The 20153-nt window shown below is 37.2% G+C and overlaps 3 long non-coding RNA genes across 4 annotated transcripts; all 3 read right to left on the bottom strand.

Moving 5' to 3' along the window:
* Nucleotides 1-2763: 2763 nt before the first annotated feature.
* Nucleotides 2764-5122, bottom strand: LOC311272707. The gene is made up of 3 exons (XR_014624591.1): nt 5010-5122; nt 2999-3128; nt 2764-2864 (listed from the first exon to the last, which is right to left on the bottom strand). It is a non-coding gene; the product is annotated as an uncharacterized lncRNA (long non-coding RNA).
* Nucleotides 5123-11229: 6107 nt separating this feature from the next.
* Nucleotides 11230-14105, bottom strand: LOC311272907. Of its 2 annotated transcripts, none has more exons than XR_014624615.1 (3): nt 14036-14105; nt 11477-11606; nt 11230-11330 (listed from the first exon to the last, which is right to left on the bottom strand). It is a non-coding gene; the product is annotated as an uncharacterized lncRNA (long non-coding RNA). The 2 variants fall into 2 exon arrangements; XR_014624616.1 differs by lacking the exon at nt 14036-14105 and adding an exon at nt 12949-13029.
* Nucleotides 14106-18555: 4450 nt separating this feature from the next.
* Nucleotides 18556-19568, bottom strand: LOC311272729. Its single transcript, XR_014624596.1, has 3 exons — nt 19481-19568; nt 18874-19012; nt 18556-18726 (listed from the first exon to the last, which is right to left on the bottom strand). It is a non-coding gene; the product is annotated as an uncharacterized lncRNA (long non-coding RNA).
* Nucleotides 19569-20153: the final 585 nt, after the last annotated feature.

Raw genomic sequence — 20153 nt, 5'->3', positions numbered from 1 at the left:
TTTTAATGTATTCTTTAGTGAACGATTAAAGAACTGTTAAATAGGTTAAATTGTTAAACTGTTCAGACAGAACCCCATAATTTATAGTTGATGGCCAAATTACTTACAAAGCCACAGTCATCCTCTCTCTTTTGTATCTCTTAACAGCAGATTCAGCTGTATCTCTCAGATTTAAGGGGAAGTTTGTCTTTAGTTTCATCTCTCTTCATATGTGTTTGTAAAGGCTTAGTCAACATGTTTCCTCTCTTCCTGTGTGGCTTTCCGAACTGATGAACTGTGACCAGCACCTTGCAGCAGCTCAAAATCAAGCATTGAGAAGCCTTTGCTATGTTTGCCACTTTCCAGTACTTAAATCTTTTACTTAAGTAAAAACAGCAACACCACAGTGTTGAAATACTCCGTACAGGTAGAATGAGTAGCTCCTCTTACCGTGTCTGTCCTGCTGATATCTAATAACATGGGCATATTTAAAAGTAAACAGGTTTTCACGCACAAAAAGTAAAATTGTATTCCTCACAATAAATGTATTTATTTAGATATGTTTTGAGTTGTATCTTTTTGTACAATGCCGCTGGGTTACAGTTTATGAGTGATGATGGAAAATTACTGATTTGCAACAACACTTCAGCTTCATTCCTTCTCATTAAAAAAATCGTAAAGCCAAATGGTCAGTGTTGACTGAAAGTTCTATTGTTCATGACGTAAAAAATAATTTAAAGTCAACGTTCTCTGAAATACAAACTATAATCATCCTCTGATAATAGAACCTGTAGTCACACTGTCCGTACACTGCTCCAGTGATGGTTTATAGTGAAATAACCACCACTTCACTTAAAGGGCTCTGCAAACTGTTTGTGTGTTCAGTGCTCTGCTTCATTTCATTGGTCTGTAAAACAGGCTTGTGTGTATTCCGCTATTTAAACAGCAAATGTCACAGTAAGAAGGGATGATGAGATAAACTCACATATAAAAAATATAAACAAATTAAAGCTTCCCCAAAACTACATACTGCACCTTTAAACAAGCTGGCCAAAATGTCAGATTTTCATAGTAAAGCTAAATTTACTAAAACATTTTCTTTGACATGATCTGAACTCATGTGGTCAGTCTACACTCTTCTGGTCAGCTGATCGCTGGTTCCCATTCAAAGACCTAAAGGCAAGTATGAGTATTACAACAACAACTTTTAAGTATCCTCCAACAAGTACAATACAAACAGAGCGCTATCACCTAGTTTGAAGGGAAAATTACTCACAGAGCAAATGCATCCTCAATACCTTCTCTGTCTTCACAGTGTCCTGGGAGCAGCTGTCCTTCAGATCGAATGTCAAGTTAGGCCGATGTGTTTTGTTTCAGTTTTGTGTGTTTTTGTAAGGCCTGTCAGCAGGAAGGGGGGTGTTTCATGTTTAATTAGACAAATGAGGCATTATCTACTTAAAAATGCACTAATCTGCGAACATTTCCAGGACAGAAATCTGATCATTAGATAAAGTCAGGTACAAAATTCTTGTTTCATTTTGTTGATAAACCAGAGTTAAAGGTTTCTGCCGAGAGAATTCTGGATATCTTTTTTTTTTTTTATCATTATTAATCCATAGATGAGAAAATACTGTTCATAGCCTTGAGAAATCCATTTTCAGGATTAAAGTGATAAGATACAGAAATCAGGCTGTGACTGAACCCTGTAAAAACCTTTAGAATATAGATCAGAATAATTTTGGTAAGTCTGAAGTGGAGATTTCTGGCTCAGAGTGTGAGAAAAAAGAAACTTATTATGAGAAAAATGGCCTTTTTCTATTATTTACATTACAACAAGTATTTGCACTTCTTTGCATGAATGTCAAGAACAGAAATCTGAAGTAAAAATAAAATTTTGGACATGCTCTTTACACTAGTCTGAAAGAAGACATTGTTATCTAAGCTAACTGTAAAAAAAAAAGACAAAAAAAAAAACATACCAGCTTTATGCTGTAAGTCCAATAATAATCACTGTTATAGAGCCGGATCCTCCTGTATGCTGCTACAGTATGTCTGGTGATTCCCACTGTGAGTGTAGTGTCATGTAGGGATACAGAGTGGGGCGTGGCTGAAACAAGGACAATGCTTACAGCAGCTTGTTTTTCCCCGGCAGTGCTGTTTCCTCCCTTCCTGTGTGGCCAAAAGTGGTTTGAGTTTTTCCTCTGCCCCTTCTGTAACTTCCTTAAAAGGTCTGCATCTAAACACTGCAGTGGGATTTCTTTGGCCCAAATAGTGAACTGTACACCAGAGGAGTCTCGATGAGGTTGGGTAATTTTTAAACAAGATATCCCAACTCAAAATGTACCCTACTACTAGAGGAGAACATGAAAATGTTTAACAGCTGAACTCAGGGTGAGAGGTATTGAATCCTGTAGGCTACTTTCACTTCATACAACTCCTGTTGTTGAGGTCAGCGTTTGACATCCTCTGTCACAAACAAACATCTTTGGTTCTTTCCCTCGGATGATATTTTCCAAGAGTGGTGGAACTCACAGCGGCCATTAAATCATAATATATCTTCACCTACAATAAAATATATTAAATAATTTATGTCAGCCTGAGGTAACTGAAGCTGAAACAGTGACAGAGAAAATTCATTTTTGAGCACAAACTTGTATTTAGGCTCTAACTGATCAGTACAGTCGCATCAATAATGTGTTCAAAATGTTTACCATGCAGCCAACAGTGACGTATACTTTTACAAGCTGTTAGTGTGAATAAATAAATATACATCAAAACCAGAGATTGTCTTAAATTGTTTTTATTGGAGAGATTTGGTTCCATCGATATTTCTGCTCTTTACTCCAGAGGAAGGAACTCGTCAGTCAGTAATCCTTATTCTTTCTCTACAAAAAAAAAACAACAACATTTTAAACTGCTATTGTGTGAATGTAAAGTGCTTTAATATTTGAATACTGTGCATGTTATTCAATTCTCAAACAAAACAAGCTTCCTTTGGAGAGAGTGTTGAATCACTCACCGCGCGGCGGTAGAACACAAATCCCGCTATTATCGCCACCACGATCATCAAAATACCTCCAATGACCAGTAAGGAACCCGTGGATACAAACAAGCCTTGCAATGCAAAGCTCCCAATACTCATGCTTTCCCTAGAAAAGAAAGACAAACAGTTCAGTTCTGCGCAGCGTGACAATATTACATTTTATTTGTCCAATGACATTTATGTTCTCCTCAGAATTGTGAGAGAAAAAATGTTCCTTCTTATTTTGATATATTGATCTTATTATGAAACTTAACAATATTGATACAACATTATTATACTTTGATGTGATGTTATGAGTTTGCAGAATATGAATGGATGTCTTCATGTATTGAATATGGTAAAATGTGCCGTGAAAACTAACATAAAGGAACTTAGGTAAGGAGTTCATCCTGAACGGGGTTGGTGGAGCCTCTTCTGTGTATAAGTGCTTTGACCTCAGTTTGATGTAAGACACACAACAATGGTTGAAGTATATAAGAAGTTTATGTGTATCATGAGATGGAGGTGAAGATGATTGGAATAGTGTTTTGAGAAAGATCATATGTAATCTTGTGACTGTTACAATTGAATGTATTGTTTTTGATTATTACAAATGCTGAGGAAAGACTGCCTTTCCTCAGTCAACACCTAAGCGCTGCTGGTGTGTGGCTCTTGCTTGCAAACAATAAAGAACTTCTAGAAAATAAACATTGTGTCGAACTTGGTGTTTGACCAACTCTCATCTGCACTAGACAAGCGACTGATTTTCAGCTGCCACGACAGAATGAACTGTAATAACTTCAGTAATGCTCTGACTTTTAGTGTAACGTCACCATCAGGTCATATTTTACTGTACGTCTGAATAATGACCTCCACCTCAGTATCTGCTTGTGTTGTGTATAATCAGCAAGAGTTAGCATGCGAAGGTGGTGAATATGGCAAGTTAAACATTGTATCTGCTGAACATCTGCATGTTAACACTGTCATTGTGGGGTTAGCATAGTTAGCAAAGAACAACATGGAGACTAATGCTGCATTGAAGTGCTCCTCTGATGGTCCCGCTTCCTGATTTCAGTGTGTTTATGTTGCATCAAGAAGGAATGTGGGAGCAACATGGACGACGTTTTGCATTTTATCGCTCACAGTCTAAACAACACATGGACAGAGGTTTCCGGTATAAGAGACAAGGAGGAGCAAAGGAGGAGCAAAGGAGAGGGATTATGTAAGCCATGAAATACTTTTCTCAAATAAGCATGTTAGCACAGCATTAAAAAGGAAATCTGAAAATCTTATTAAAAACATCTTGAGCAGCACACTGACCCAGAAGAGACTGACTTGCCTCTCATGCATATATGAAATCTTTTCCCATGGTAAGACATAATAATGAGTGTAGTGTTGACATCTCATGTCATAGTTAAGACTTTTGTATCGCAATTTAAATTCTTATCTTATAAGTTATACTTTATAACCCATACTTATGACTTACTAAATTTTTTAACTCATAATTATGATTATTTGACCACATTATTTCGACTTTATGTCATTTTAATGTTTTTTTTAATCTCATCATTTTGAATTCGATTTCATAATTTTGACCTTTCTCTCATTGTTATGCGCTACCATGGGAATATTATTTCGTCAAGCTCAGTTGTCATCTATCGTTTCCAACATTTTCTCCAACTTTCCGAGCTGGCACCTGTTGCTTCGACTTGTGGGGGCCTTCGAGTACATTTTCCCAGTCGGGAAGTCATTTTTCCGATTATCCCGACACCACGTGAACGCATTACCAGACACCGTTAACTCCAGTTCAAACAGACTACAGCACGACAAGTGTGCAGGCTTAACCTTAACTATTATTAAATCAAAGCGCGTGCCTCACGTGAATATGGCTATTGTTTGGCTATATTCAATGTAAGGCAACACACACATCAATAGGCTACAACTCTTGATCACTGGATCACATATAAAAAACAGAATCCTAAGTTATTTTTAAGGTAAAATTACTCACACAACCAAAGGCATCCTTGATGTCTTATCTGTCTCTTCACAGCAGTGATCGGGAAGCAGCTTGATTGTTCAGATTCAGTGTAAAGTTTGAGTTTCTATTTTCGGTTTCATGCGTTTATGTAACGGCCCCTCCTAAAGGGGTGGGCAGTATATTTCAGCAAATAGCAGGTCATGTGTTACATACAGTACACTACTGCCATACTGCAAACAGTGCCTATAAAAAGTATTCACCCCCTTGGATGTTTTCCCCTTTGATTGCTTTTATAAATGGAAACAATATATATATATAACAAGGTCTAATGACAATTAATTAAAAATATGTAATGTAAAATAAGGGATTGCATAAGTATTCGCCCCCTTTAAAGTGACTGACCAAATTCAACAGAGGCCCAGCCATTTGGTGCTAGATATCAAGGTCAATGTATTGCTTAGCCCTTAACAGTTGTATACTGTCTTACTTGAGTAAGAGCTAAAGCAAACGTGGAAACATTGGCTGACCTGCTAAATCACAAAAATGTGTTGAACCACCTGCTTACTGAGCTCATTCATGTGTAACGGAGTAGATTTGTGCTTGGTAAACTATGGCAAAAAAAGGTGCAACAGTGCCATCTGTTAGCGCAGTGGTTGGCGTGGGAACTGCACAGAGAAAAAAGGACTTCACTGTGGTGAGATGTCCTCTTGCATGGTCCGGGATAATTAATGATTTTGTTAAAGGTTTCAGATGTTCATATTTTATATTTTGCTGTGTAATGTACTCACTGAGATTTGTGCTAAGTGTTTTGAGCGCTTACTGTGATTTGTTAAGCCATAAAGCTACTTTTTGGAGACTTGTAATGATGCTAAACTTGCTTAAATGCTTCTCCTCTTTTCATGTGTTGTTCAGATTATTCTGAGACTGATGATCATTTTCACACGCCATTGCTGTGCTGTATGCTGTGTTGCAGATAATATTTTGTGCATTTTGTCGTGTTACTTTTCTTGACGTTTTTATTATATATTTTGTCTGTGTGAGCTACTTGTTCAGCTAAAAGGCTCACATTCATGCATCTAGCTCTGAATTTAGTGTATTTTTATACTTACCTCATGGTAAATGTTGAACATGTTCTTAAAATCAATTTTATGTCACATAATGGATTATGCGGGGGTTTTTATGTTTGTGGAATAACAATATACACTATACGATCACACTAGGATATCATTTTTGTTTCTATTTTATATGACAAGATTTGTGTATTTTATTTCATTGTTTATTGAGCTGCACAGAGAAAATAGGACTTCACTGTGATTATCCTGAGACTGATGATAAATTTCACAAGCCATTGCTGTGCTGTATGCTGTGTTGCAGGAGGGAACTGTGTGTAATAAACACCCCATAATCCACCTGGTCATCGTCTGTGGTCTTTAGAAGCGACAGTAGTGTGGAGCTGCATTTCACTAGCTGTGACCCGTCACACATGCTATGTCCAAAAGAATGAAATATTGCCTAATAAAAATAAAAGTTTCAGGGAGGGCATCACCTGTTTGTCAGGCTTGTGATTTCATAAAAGACTTCACAGATCTATTTCAAAATACAGAGTGGTATCGAGAACTTTCTCACTATCTGATTAATCACAGCTAAATCTAGCAAATTACAGGACTTTTTCATATTTCATAAGTAATCTTGTAATTGTACTTTACATCAAATAATATAAGTAAGCATGTCTACATTGTGTGTGGAGTTTTTTTTCAAATAGCTGTAATAGTACTTCAACCTAAACTTCACTTTAAAAAAGAAAAAAAAGAAAATAAACAATAAAAGAAGACACAGTTTATTCCAAAAGTATCGATGGTCGTCTGCTTTGTAATCTGAGATGGTTTTCAGACTTGCCATTCTAGATGTGGTGCTTTTGTTATGTTTTCTTACACAAATCATGTTATATCTCACGTCAAACTAAATGCTGGGACACCACAAGGCACAATTCTTAGCCCACTGATATTTCCCCCATGTAGTGCTTCCTCTCACTAAAAAGTCCTGCGTCTTTGTCACTGGATATTTTGTCAGATTCAGATATACTTCGTAATTTTCCACAACCCCTCCGTCATATTAGATATTTCCATATACGATGACTCTTGCTCAAGATGGTCGAGAGAAGACCCAAAACATCTTTTCCATCTAGAAAAGCATCCTTTAAGCATTCTTTACTCTTCTTTCAGTGAAGAAATGCTCTCCAGTTCTGATAAAACCGATGCTAGAGCAGCATCTATGCCACACAACGTCATATCAAACCATTTATAAAATGAATGTATGTATGGAAATGTTAAGTTCCTGCAGTTCAGGGACCCAATTTTTTTGCGACTGAGCAAAAGTTTTAGGAGGAGCTCACGATCGTTGGTGTTCCTGTGCATAGGAATTAGTTCAAGAACAGTGAATAAAGACATTTGCAGTCCTCAACTTTTTTCCTGTTATTTGTGTCGCAGCCCCTTCTTGTCAGCAGAAGAGAAGGATTCCTCTCTGTTTCTTACGTTTTTAGTGTTCAGTGGGAATACTTCTTGTTTCCACTGATGATGTAAGATTGGTGTTTTGACTTTCATTTGCAGTGTTAATAACCATCAATATTAAGACTGTCTGTCTGTCAACATGCAGAAAAAGGTATTTTTGATTTTGCTATGTGGCCTTCATGAGTTCAACTTCCATGATTAAAAAAAAGCATGTCGATATCCAGGATATTCAACACTGTGTCATCGTTCTGTGAAACTTTGCCCGGAGATGATGCTGATAACTTTGCCAAAATATGACCCTAACCTGAATATGAGCTTTCCTATGACTTGGTAACCATTCAAGCACAATGTTTTCTTGTAATCACTCGAAGGAGATTTAATAGAAGAAGTGAGTACTGATGATTTCATCTTAAAACCAACTCCAGATATCACATTTCCCTTTTTGCGTAAGCTTCCATAGAAATACGTGTCTCTCTTCACAAAATGGCCAGTTATGTTTTCACAACTTTCTTTCTCTCTTCACACTTTCCATTTAAGCCAGCATTGCAACATCTGAGACCATTAGCACAAGTGCTTTACTCCACAGGCTCTGTGAGATGCTTTACAATCAAAATATTTAATTCTTTATAATTCCCCCTGCTCCTATTTTTGATATTTAACTTTCCCACTGTCTGTTGGTATTACTCATGGGGAATAAATCTGCAGAACTCCCAAATCGGGTCAAAAAAAGCAGCAGCCTGCCTGACTAGCTGCCTCTGAGGTTAAAGGGAAGTGCCGGTCAGGGGCCTTTTCCTCCCCGTTGAAGAACTCAACACACACTTCTGGTTTCCTTTGTGGACATGCAGAGTTTTGACTGACACATCTGTTCCAGTTCTGATTCTGATTTGATTTGTATGATTATTGTGCGATTTTATTATTTGTGACCCTAGTAATTTATGGTTTGCCACAAAATTCCCCTCCATCAAGCCCAGACAAAGTTAACTTAATACGAACCTTAAGAGAAGTTTTACTCTTTGTTCTCCATTGTAACTTCTCAGTGCACGGAAAGGGGATTTGTCTAGGATGTGCATGTACAGTATGTGTGTGTGCGTAAAGTTTGCTCTTTACTTCTCCGCTCTGCTACTTTGCATTTTAAAAGGGGCTTTACACTAAGCAGCTTTGAGTGAATGCACATTCAGATTTATTGCATGTTTTTTTGTGCTGCACTAGGAAAGCACATCAAGAAACATTTTACAAACTTTTCGTCCCAAATTAAAAACATTTGTCTTTTGCTTTTGTTGTAAAAATGATAATTCGAACAAAAATGTAACAAATTGGGTTTTTTTTTTACGTGAGCATGCATTAAAATTATGTTGTCTCGCAATTAGTGAAATGGTGATCACCTGAGTGCAGTGAATGTGTCTCAAGTGTAGTATAAAGACACTTGTGTAAGAAGACATGTTATGGAGGATAAACAGCCCAAAATCAGTGCATAAAAATGGTGCTTTCTTTTTAAGTGTTTCCCCTAAAGCGCTGTGTTTCCTCTCTTCCTGTGTGGCTTCATAACTGATGTGTTTCAGCTCACTGGAGCGATTTAAAAACAAGCATTGAGTGGCCGATGAGCTGTTTGCAACTGTCCAGTTTTTAACAGCAGTGGAGGAAGTACTTCAACCTTTTACTTTTTTACTGTGTAAAAACAGCACAGTTTAACAACAGTCAATAGTACAAGTCTTAAGACTCTTGTTATCCTGTCTGTCCTGTTATTATCTAATGTCATGTGCACATATAAAAACGTACAGGTTTTCACACACAAAGTATTCAGTATTCTGCATGATATATGTATTTATTTAGATGTATCATGAGTTGTATCTCTCATACAATGCTGTTGGCTTACAGTGTGTAATTTCCATGTCATGAACACTGGCATGCACTGGTAACACTTTCAGTTTCAACTCATTCTTGCTTTTCAAGATAAGAAACTATTAAATTGCCAGTGTTGACTGAAGGTTTCATTATTCATCCTGTGAACATACACATACAAACGAAAGACATACATACAGAATACCATTTATTTTAAACCCACTTGGTGTTATATTAGATTATCCTCTGATAATAGACCTCCAATGCAGTTGAGGTGCCTTAAATAACCACCGCTTCACTTAAAGTGCTCAGCAAACTGTATTTGTGTTCAGTGCTCTGCTTCATTAAAAAGTGCTTGTGTGTATTCCACTATTTAAACAACAAATCAGTTATCTCCACCAGTTCAGAAGGAGAGATGAAATAAACTCACAAGCTTTGTCACCACCTAGTGTCAGCACTAACACACCTTAAGTTTATTTTCTGTAATCTGTATCTATCAAGCAGGCCGATGCCCCTGTTGATAAAAATTAAAAGCAGGACCAAATCCAGCTCTGACGCTTAGAGATGTGGGTGGGAAAATAAAACATGGAGGGATCTGTGAACAGGCAGAACATGAGAGTCCAACCAGCCTCAGTAAACCACCCTTCCACTGGAAAGGATGTCACCAGCCCCGAGAGGCTATTCAGTGGTGCTCACATGAGATGAGATGAGATCAGACGACCCTGTCTGTTTGTGAGTTATGGGTTTATTCTGCTTTCAGTAATGAGTGTATCTTCATGAAACATTTCCAAGTGCTCAGCGTCAGCTACACAAAATTACAGCTATTCATTTCCCTGTGCCCCTCTGAGAGAAAGTTGGTAAAACTTGTCTGTTCATTAAGCACACTGAGGGAATCCGATTGCATCAATTTCTGTTTTTTATTAAATCATACGTATTCATTCATTAAGATTTCTGGAAGCAAATTACATTTTTCAAGACGGTTGGTTTGGTTAAAGGGGCACTATGTAGTTTTGGAGAAGAAATTCAAACTCAGTATTTCAATATTTGTAATATTAATGAGGTAATAATACGAACTGGAAATATTTATCTTTTCCATGAGTGAATAAACAAGCTGTTCTCAGAGGAAAATAAGGTCCCCAGAACACTGTTTGAAGCTAGAAAGGTGGCAGGGTCCGCCACATGTAAACAAAGTAAAACAGGATGAAACTGTGTTGTCCTTTAAGGTCAGTTTGTTAATCAGTTTATTCATTCATGAAAATGAAGAGAGTTTGTTTATTTAGTTTGTTTATTCATAGTGTACCTTTAAACAAGCTAGTCAAAATAAAAAGTCAAATCATATTTTTGCAGGGAACATAAATTTACTAAAGAAAAAGAAGAAAAGAAAAGAACAACAAAAGATCACCACAAGATTGAACCCTGTAAATATTTTAGTCCCAGAAATGCGTCATGTGAACAGTAATAGTGAAGCTCTGGTTCAGTTCAGCAGTTATGTCTTGGCTGCAGTCAGATGATCATTGTCTATTCAAACTGTCCTGAGGCACATTGTTCATGAACAGGTTATACAGTACATTCCCTCTTGAAGTGTCTTATCAGTCTGTAAAAATGTGATATCAGGTGTTCCTTCATATATCACAGTCTTGCAGTCTAAAGTCTGCCTTATCTGTTTAATGGTGCTACCATTTTAAAAAAAACAATCTTACTCGAGGCAACAACAACAAAAAACACATATTTTCATTGAAAACATACAATTAAAAATCATACTAACATTTACCAAAATATAGTGTAATATAATTTGATTAGTTTGCTCACTGTTTTATCAGAAAATGTTGTTTTCCTCATCAATATTGAGTTTTGGTACTGTTTGGTACCATGAATAGACATAAAAAATACATCAAAACCAGAGGTTGTCTTAAATTATTTTTATTGGAGAGATTTGGTTCCATTGATATTACTGCTCTTTACTCCAGAGGAAGGAACTTGTCAGTCAGTAATCCTTGTGCTTTTCCTACAAAAAAAGAACAAAAAAAAAAACAACAACATTTGAGACTGATATTGTGTGAAAGTAAAGTGCTTTAATATTTGAATACTGTGCATTTTATTCAATTCTCAAACAAAACAAGCTTCCTTTGGAGAGAGTGTTGAATCACTCACCGCGCGGCGGTAGTACACAGTTCCCCCTACTATCGCCACCACGATCATCAAAACACCACCAATGACCACTAAAGAACCCGTGGTTACAAACAGGCCTTTCAATACAAAGCTCCCAATACTCAGGCTTTCCCTAGAAAAGAAAGACAAATAGTTCAATTCTGCGCAGCGTGACAATATTACATTTTATTTGTGCAATGACATTTATGTTCTCAGAATTGTGAGAGAAATTCTCAAGTGTCCCTTCTTATTTTGATATATTGATCTTACATATGAAACTTAACAATATTGATACAACATTATTATCTATGTAAAGTGAAATCTTATTGTTTGTGTGTTTCCTACATGAGTTCTGTCTAGTGATGTTATGAATTTGCAGAATATGAATGGATGTATTCATGTATTGAATATGGTAAAATGTGCCGTGAAAACTAACATAAAGGAACTTAGGTAAGGAGTTCATCCTGAACGGGGTTGGTGGAGCCTCTTCTCTGTGTGTAAGTGTTTTGACCTCAGTAAGACACACAACAATGGTTGAAGTATATAAGAAGATTATGTGTATCATGAGATTGAGGTGAAGATGATTGGAATAGTGTTCTGAGAAAGATCATATGTAATCTTGTGACTGTTACAACTGAATGTATTGTTTTTGATTATTACAAATGCTGAGGAAAGACTGCCTTTCCTCAGTCAACACCTAAGCGCTGCTGGTGTGTGGCTCTTGCTTGCAAACAATAAAGAACTTCTAGAATAGAAATATTGTGTCGAACTTGGTGTTTGACCAACTCTCATCTGCACTAGACAAGCGACTGATTTTCAGTTGCCACGACAGAATGAACTGTAATAACTTCGGTAATGCTGACTTTTTGTGTAACGTCACCATCAGGTCATATTTTACTGTACGTCTGAATAATGACCTTCACCTCAGTATCTGCTTGTGTTGTGTATAATCAGCAAGAGTTAGCATGCGAAGGTGGTGAATATGGCAAGTTAAACATTACATCTGCTGAACATCTGAACATCCAACATTTTCTCCAACTTTCCGAGCTGGCACCTGTTGCTTCGACTTGAGGGTAGGGCTGGGCGATATCTCGAATATACTCGATGTATCGTATGTAGAAAATTACTATATCGTGAATATTCGAGTATACATTCAATTGTCACGCAGTTGCTTCGAGTCGCGTGCATTGCAGTACAGGTTGCTCTCACTCTTTCTCATCTCTCCGCACAGAGAGATAAAACAAGCGCACCTAGTTACGTACATCACATTCTGTCGTGTGTGCAACGTCATACGCCCGGCAGCATGTACTGTAGCAACAGAGATCTCAGGTAGCGGTAGCGGCAGCAGCAGGTGCTATGACAAATGGCGGTGGTTTGGGTACAAGAGGGAGGACGTTGAACAAATAACCGTAATATGTAAAGTATGCCGCAAAAGCGTCGCCACAAAAGGTGCTAGTACAACGAACTTATATCACCATTTGAGAAGCCGCCCGCTAGAAAACGACGAGTGCTTGAAACTCCGCACGAGCGCACCTCCGGCCGTTACCATATCGAAGAAAGTGCCGGAGCAACCAGCACTGACGCAGCTGAGTCTGACGTCTTCTTTTTTTCAGAACAACAGCACACGACACAAATCGTCAAAAACAGAAGGAGATCACGTCCGCAGTAACCCACCGCATAGCGAAAGACATGGCCCCAGTGAGTGTGGTTGAAAAGCCCGGATTCAGAAAGCTCATCAACACACTTGACCCAAGATATAATCTACCCAGTCGCGAATATTTTGCAGAGAAAGCTCTACCTGAGTTGCACATTAAAGTGAGAGAAGAGTTGGCCAATACATTTCATACAGAAGAAACCAAAACTAAAGCTGTGAACTTTTCATTTTCACCATTTGATTTACTGTTATGCATCTTATTTTTATTTTACTGTTCTTTGAAATTACCTGTGTGACATCCTGCACAAAAGTGCATGTATTTCTTTTAAAATATCCTAGTGGCTTTATGTACAAAATGTGCACTTTTATTTAGTGTTATTTTGATACGTCATATTAGTTACATCATGCATAAAGGCACTTTATTTATTTTGAAATGACATGTTTGTGCCACTGCTTAAAAAGTATTTAATAAATAGCCTACAGTTTTGTATGCATGTATTGTATGCATCAAAGTGTTAATTCATGGCTAAGGCAAAATATCGAGATATATATCGTGTATCGTGACATGGCCTAAAAATATCGGGATATTAGTAAAAGGCCATATCGCCCAGCCCTACTTGAGGGGGCCTTCGCGTACATTTTCCCAGTCGGAAATACATTTTTCTGATTATCCCGACACCACGTGAACGCATTATCAGACACCGTTAACTCCAGTTCAAACAGACTACAACACAAAAACTATGTAGGCTACCTTAACGATTATTAAATCAATTGTGCCTCACGAGAATATGGCTATTGTTTGTTTGAATATTCAGTGTAAGGCAACACACACATCAATACAACTCTTGATCACTGGATCACATATAAAAAACAGAATCCTAAGTTATTTTTAGGGTAAAATTACTCACAAAACCAAAGGCATCCTTGATATATTATCTGTGTCTTCACAGCAGTGATCGGGAAGCAGCTTGATTGTTCAGATTCAGTGTGAAGTTTGAGTTTATATTTTCGGTTTCATGTGTTTATGCAACGGCCCCTCCTAAAGGGGTGGGCAGCGTGTTTCAGCAAATAGGTCACGTGTAACTACTGCCATACTGCATACAGTGCAATAAGTGAAATGGTGATCACCTGAGTGCAGTGACTGTGTCTCAAGTGATTGTAGTATAAAGACACTTGTGTAAGAAGACATGTTATGGAGGATAAACAGCCCAAAATCAGTGCATAAAAATGGTGCTTTCTTTTTAAGTGTTTCCCCTGAAGCGCTGTGTTTCCTCTCTTCCTGTGTGGCTTCATAACTGATGTGTTTCAGCTCACTGGAGCGATTTAAAAACAAGCATTGAGTGGCCGATGATCTGTTTGCCACTGTCCAGTTTTTAACAGCAGTGGAGGAAGTACTTCAACCTTTTACTTTTTTACTGTGTAAAAACAGCACAGTTTAACAACAGTCAATAGTACAAGTCTTAAGACTCTTGTTATCCTGTCTGTCCTGTTATTATCTAATGTCATGTGCACATATAAAAACGTACAGGTTTTCACACACAAAGTATTCAGTATTCTGCACGATATATGTATTTATTTAGATATATCATGAGTTGTATCTCTCATACAATGCTGTTGGCTTACAGTGTGTAATTTCCATGTCATGATGGAAAAAAACTGGCATGCACTGGTAACACTTTCAGTTTTAGTTTCATTCTTACTTTTCAAGATAAGAAACCTTATCAAATTGCCAGTGTTGACTGAAGGTTTAATTATTCATCCTGTGAACACACACAAACAAAAGACATACATACAGAATACCATTTATTTTAAACCCACTTGGTGTTATATTAGATTATCCTCTGATAATAGAACCTCCAATGCAGTCGAGGTGCCTTAAATGACCACCGCTTCACTTAAAGTGCTCAGCAAACTGTATTTGTGTTCAGTGCTCTGCTTCATTAAAAAATTCTTGTGTGTATTCCACTATTTAAACAACAAATCAGTTATCTCCACCAGTTCAGTAGGAGAGATGAAATAAACTCACAAGCAGACCGATGCCCCTGTTGATAGAAATTAAAAGCATGACCAAGTCCAGCTCTGACGCTTAGAGATGTGGATGGGAAAATAAAACATGGAGGGATCTGTGAACAGGCAGAACATGAGAGTCCAACCAGCCAGCCTCAGTAAACCACCCTCTCACTGGACAGGATGTCACCAGCCTCGAGAGGCTATTCAGTGGTGCTCACATGAGATCAGATCAGATGACCCTGTCTGTTTGCACCTGTGTGGGTGCGAGTGATTGTGTGTTTATTCTGCTTTCAGTAATGAGTGTATCTTCATGAAACATTTCCAAGTGCTCAGCGTCAGCTACACAAAATTACAGCTATTCATTTCCCTGTGCCCCTCTGAGAGAAAGTTGGTAAAACTTGTCTGTTCATTAAGCACACTGAGGGAATCCGATTGCATCAATTTCTGTTTTTTATTAAATCATACGTATTCATTCATTAAGATTTCTGGAAGCAAATTACATTTTTCAAGACGGTTGGTTTGGTTAAAGGGGCACTATGTAGTTTTGGAGAAGAAATTCAAACTCAGAATTTCAATATTTGTAATATTAATGAGGTAATAATACAAACTGGAAATATTTATCTTTTCCATGAGTGAATAAACAAGCTGTTCTCAGAGGAAAATAAGGTCCCCAGAACACTGTTTGAAGCTAGAAAGTTGGCAGGGTCCGCCACATGTAAACAAAGTAAAACAGGATGAAACTGTGTTGTCCTTTAAGGTCAGTTTGTTCATCAGTTTATTCAGTCATGAAAATGAAGAGAGTTTGATTATTTAGTTTGTTTATTCATAGTGTACCTTTAAACAAGCTAGTCAAAATGTCATATTTTTGCAGGGAACATAAATTTACTAAAGAAAAAGAAGAAAAGAAAAGAACAACAAAAGATCAGCACAAGATTGAACCCTGTAAATATTTTAGTCCCAGAAATGCGTCATGTGAACAGTAATAGTGAAGCTCTGGTTCAGTTCAGCAGTTATGTCTTGGCTGCAGTCAGATGATCATTGTCTATTCAAACTGTCCTGAGGCACATTGTTCATGAACAGGTTATACAGTACATTCCCTTTTGAAGTGTCTTATCAGTTTGTAAAAATGTGATATCAGGTGTCCCTTCATATATCACAGTCTTACAGTCTAAAGTCTGCCTTATCTGTTTAATGGTGCTACCATTTAAAAAAAAAAAGCAATCTTACTCGAGGCAACAACAACAAAAAACACATATTTTCATTGAAAACATGTAATTAAAAATCACACTAACATTTACCAAAATATAGTGTGTAATATAATTTGATTAGTTCGCTCACTGTTTTATCAGAAAATTTTGTTTTCCTCATCAATATTCCGTTTTGGTACTGTTTGGTACCATGAATAGACATCATTTACATCATTCTGTTTAGTCAACCCTCTGAAATGAGACTACATTTTAAAAAAAAGATCGCCATTGAAAACCACACACAGGCACGACTGTAACTTCCTGATCAGAGACACCTGCAAAGATCTGATTCTGAACACCTCAGTGCACCCTTGGGATTTTTTTTTTTTTTTATCAATACTCAAAAATGCCGTTCTACAAATGAAGAACATTAAAGGATTAAAAAGCCCCAAACTGAATCCAAGACTGATGAGATGTACAGTATCCTGTACTTTCATTTTGCATAATTGATGTTATTGAGGTCAGCATTTTGACATCCTCTGTCACCAAGACAAACATGTTTTGCTCTTTTCCAAGAAGAGTGGTTGAACTCACAGCAGTCATTAAATCATAAAAAATCTCCACGTCCACCTCAATCATAAAATATACTGACATACATTATTCAGTTGTAAAATGTATTTTATGACTGAACAATGTACCTCAGCCTGAGGTAAGTGAAGCTAAAACTATGACACAGAGTAAAAGTATTCTGCAAGCACAAACTGAAGTTTGTATTAACTGAAGTAACACTATGATGAATGGAAAACACTTCTTCTCCATCTTTCACCTTTTTTGTTCAGTGTTACATTTACTACAGACAGTGCATACATAAGTGTGTTGTAAAATATTTTAGAATATTGTTTTTATACTCAGAACACACAAATACACAGTAACAAATATATTTTATTTTTCCCACAAAAACAATGTACACAGTGTACATCCCAACCAACACAAAGTTGCACATACAGTGGTTGACATACAAAACAACAGAAGAATCTGCAGTTACAGTAAAAAAAACAAAACAAACTATGCTGCATCCTCTCTTCTGTTTCGGTCGGGCCACAGCACCTCATCCACATTGCATCATCATGTTGCCCTTTTATGCTAAAGCTCTGATTGCTAATTGTAAAACTGTGTGACAGGTGTTTGCCCATGTGATGAGTCAGTGTGCATAGTGGGGCAATTAACTTTAGAATTTTGAATAACAGTGTGTTCATTGTGAAAACAAGAGATTCCATGGAAATTGTGCCAAATGCAGAGAATTGTGCGTAGTGTTCTGAAAAAAAGTGTGTTTTAGAACTGCAATTTGAGTGTAAAGCAGGAATTGTGCTTGTAGTTTAGCAGAATTGGTTCAGGGGGTTGGTGCACAAGTTTCATGTTGAGGTCATTGTGTCTCAAGTACCAGTAATTGTGTGTAAACAATTGAGAGAAACTGTAATAGACATCTCGGTTTGGGGGTTTGGGGAGGTGCATTTACACCATTCTGTTTAGTCAACCCTCTGAAATGAGACTATATTTTTAAAAAGAAGATCACCATTGAAAACCACACACAGGCACGACTGTAACTTCCTGATCAGAGACACCTGCAAAGGTCTGATTCTGAACACCTCAGTGCACCCTTGGGATTTATTGGCCCTAATATGGAGTACTTGTCTGTAAACCAGAGATGGCTCAATGAGTTGAGTCATTTTTAAACATAACACAGATATCAATACTCAAAAATGCCATTCTACAAAAGAACAACATTAAAGGATTAACAAGCCCCAAACTGAATCCAAGACTGATGAGATGTACGGTATCCTGTACTTTCATTTTGCATAATTAATGTTATTGAGGTCAGCATTTTGACATCTTCTGTCACCAAGACAAACATGTTTTGCTCTTTCTCTAAGATCATATTTTCCAAGGGGAGTGGTGGAACTCACAGCAGTCATTAAATCATAAAAAAATCTCCACCTCCACCTGACATACATTATTCAGTTGTAAAATATATTTTATGACTGAACAATGTACTTCAGCCTGAGGTAAGTGAAGCTAAAACTATGACAGAGTAAAAGTATTCTGCAAGCACAAACTGAAGTTTGTATTCAGGCTCAGATGTATGTATCTAAGTGCAATAGCTTCAATAATACAGTTAGGTATCTGCAAACTGCTAACCCTAACCCAACACAAACATGTACTTCAAAACCACAGATTGTTTGACATTTTAATTTTGAAGTTATGGCTTAATTAATACATGGAAAACATCTGCTGTTAATTCCTGTACTTTACTGGTACTTTTACTACTTCTTTCTCTAAGATGATATTTTCCAAGAGGAGTGGTGGAGGAAGGCACTCATCTGTCATTGTGTCTTCGGTTTGTTCTACAAAAAGAAAAGAAAAGAAAATTATGGAACTGCAACATGCCTTAAAATTCACATTCACAATTTCATATTTGATGTTTAAATAACTGTAATTTATTCATTACTCAGACAAAGCAAGCTTCTTCTGTAGAGATTTGAATCACTTACCAGATGCTTGTAGATTAACACTCCTGCTCCTACTGCTACCACTGCCCCTGCCACAGTTGCTAAACCAGCGGTGGATAGAGTCACTTTCGCAACCGTTATGAAGATTTTCTTCGCGAAACATGACATCACTACATTTTCCCTAAAAAGGAATGAGAAACAGAATCTCTGTTATTCTTGCCATGACATTTGATTCAAAAATATATATTCCCATCAGGATGAATGATAACTTCAGTAGGCTCTGACTTTTCATCAGGTCATATTTCTATTCCATATGGCATTATAATAATGACATTTACATTAGTCTGTTGTTTTTGTACTAAAGCAAAAGTTAGCATGCTGAGGCAGTAAACATGGCAGGCACAGTTAAACACATCCTGTCATATCCGCTAAACATCTGCATGTTAACATTGTTAACAAAGCAGGTAGCCTGGCTGCAGACTCAAACACAACTGAATCAGTTAAATTGTGATGTGAAATAACATTAAAATCATATTGATGAAGGTTCTCAGTCATCCAGGTTATGGTACATCTACTGCAACTCCATTTATTTGTCACTTTATCACCCAACATACAAACAGAACCCCATTTTTGTAGTTAAATAACTTACATAACCATAGCCATCGTTGATCTGACCTTTAGCAGGCGCGTTTCAGACACAGCGTCAATGTAAAGTTTAGTTTGTTTAGTTTCTCTTTCTAGTAATTATGGTGGTGTGCGGAGCGATACAGAAATACTGATACTTCATATCCCAAACGTTTCTGTTCTAGGATCGATTCCCATGCTACGAGATCGATATCTACATGCTACACTATTTTTGGGGGGTATTTTTTGTCACCAACAGGTACACAGTAGAAAGTTACTACGCTATCAACAGGGTCTATTACGCGCCGTGCCATAGGAACTACTTTTCATTCCGCCTGTCACAGTAAGCGTGCTGCGGCGCTACAAATGGCGCCGGGCACTACTTCCAGGCATGTTTAATAGTGTAAACAATTTGACTTCTAGGAATCACATCGAAACTTCCCCAGTTGATTACTTACAATAAAAACGTTATTTTTTGTAGGCTACTACAGGTTTTCTGATTTGTTTTTAAATTATGTAAATTAAGCTACTAAATGTGCATTAATCGGCATAAATGTCCAGAACAGAAATCTGAACTAAACTCCTAAATGTGTATTTTGGTCATTCCATGGGTTTGTAAGAAGACATGCTATAGAGGCAAAACAGCCCCAAAACTCAAAATTGACCAGTGCATAAAAAACAGTGCTTCATGTTAAGTG

This window comes from Pagrus pagrus, assembly GCF_965226575.1.
Source record: "Pagrus pagrus genome assembly, chromosome: 17".
NCBI classification, from domain to species: Eukaryota; Metazoa; Chordata; class Actinopteri; order Spariformes; family Sparidae; genus Pagrus; species Pagrus pagrus.
This window is presented reverse-complemented; position numbering and strand designations above follow the sequence as displayed.